Here is a 2069-nt window from a genome sequence, read left to right as displayed (position 1 = left end):
TATAGGGAAGGGGGGCATATTCGACAGCAGGTCGTCTGCTGTTTTGTAAATGATTGTCAATGGAGTTGTATTCAAAAGCAGGTTGTCTGCTGAAGGGCAAGGGGGTGCGTATTCAAAAATGGATTGTCTGCTGTTTGTAAGTAAATGGCAAGGGGGTGTATTCAAAAGCAAGTCATCTGATGTTTTGTAAACCATGAGCGAAGGGAGTGTATTTGAAAGCAGTGTATTTGAAAGCAGGTCGTCTGCTGGTGGACAAGGGGGGGCGTATTCGAAAGCAGGTCGTCTGCTGATGGGCAAGAGGGGCGTATTCGAAAGCAGGTCGTCTGCTGATGGCAAGGGGGGCGTTTTCCAAAGCAGGTCGTCTGCTGATGGGCAAGAGGGGCGTATTCGTTCAGTTCAGAGGTCACCGAGGTGCCAGGTAGCCATAATTTTTCTTCCTAACACCATCTTCTCTATCCATCGTAATCTCACAGTATACAGGCATAATTTTTTCCTAAATTCACATGTAGTGTTAAACTACATATTAAGCTTCCTGTTTTGTTGATTATTTCTGTGATTTTGAAACTTTTAACTGTACTATATCAGATCAGTCCCTCACTGTTCTCTGAAGTGGGGAGGGCACGGCACCCCGTAGACCTCAGGCCTCCCAATCTTATCACTCCGATTGTTAGAGAAAACTAGGTATCATGTAGGGATTACTCTATACCAATTTTGTGCATCATAGGGATAGATAAATTGTATGTAAAAACGCAATTTTGACTTGTGCTTCAGTATAAGTCTTAGTGCTGTTTTTTTGTGCTACTGACCCTTTTAGATCACAGATTGTATACGTTTCGAGACACATTGTAGCCTCCCTAAACTCGTGCAATATTGTGGCTTGCTGGTGTACTTCAAGCACTGTATGTCTGTTCTAATTGTGTATTTTATTATCAGAGTGTGAATTTGTCTTTTAGACCTAGGAATATAGGTAAACCTGAAGTTAACGTAGTGGAATTTTTATCGGAGCATTCATATGCAAATAAGTAGAAGTGGTAATCTCAGCCTTGGGGTAAGATTCCTAGCTGTTTATTGATATGTAAATGTAAATGTTATTTATTCAAGTCACAATAGTTACATAGGGTATTAGGCGCAAGTCCGTACACCACGACACCATGATAAGCAGTGCCATATCAAGCAGTTTCGCAAACAGGTGGGCAGTCTGGGTTGTGTTAACTTTACTTGTATGTAATGATGGAAAAGCCATAAAACCTGTGAATTCAATTGGGGATGAAGTGATTACATCACATAGACAGATATGGCCTTCCTGTCCAATCCCAACAACTGGGCACAATATGTATACAATGCAAGTTAACTACGCACTTGTAAACTGTTCCCTGAACTGTGCACTTGCCGTGTGTGGAGATGTAGAGATTAACCCGGGTCCGGAGGGTCTGCACACCTGGAGAAAGGGCGTGGTCTACGCTTTTTACAATGTGGTTTCGCTCACGAAATACCTTGAAGAAATACAGCACTTACTTCTGGGGGGTTCAAGAATACATGTGTTGGGTCTGAATGAAACAAGACTGTCAGAGAACATCCCCAGCTCCTTACTGGAAGTCAGTGGGTATACCCTTTACAGGAGAGACAGAGACAGACACGGGGGAGGGACAGGCGTCTATGTTAAACGGACTATCCCCTCAGAGCGCCGTCCTGATCTCGAGCATACTGACCTAGAAGTGTGCTGTGTGGAGGTTAAACCAGAAAAGGCACGAAAGACATTACTCGCGTGCATTTACCGTCCACCTAACTCTGGTTGTGCGTGGAGGAACGCAGCTGAATCATTTGTGCATGAGCTCAGTGCAACAGCTGAAAAAGGGAATGCCGATGTTATGATCATGGGGGATTTCAACGTGGATCTAAGTAAACCATCACCAGCAACAACACCTTTGGAATTTCTTATGAGCCTGTATCAACTGGTCCCCCTCATAACGCAACCAACACGTATAACAGAGGCGTCCGCCACGTGCATCGACAACATATTTGTCTCTAATCCGGATCGGCACAGGTCGAGTCTGAGTGTGGCCTGGGGT

Source organism: Branchiostoma floridae, chromosome 2 (genome assembly GCF_000003815.2).
Source record: "Branchiostoma floridae strain S238N-H82 chromosome 2, Bfl_VNyyK, whole genome shotgun sequence".
Lineage (NCBI taxonomy): Eukaryota > Metazoa > Chordata > Leptocardii > Amphioxiformes > Branchiostomatidae > Branchiostoma > Branchiostoma floridae.
Note: the sequence above shows the minus strand (reverse complement) of the source record.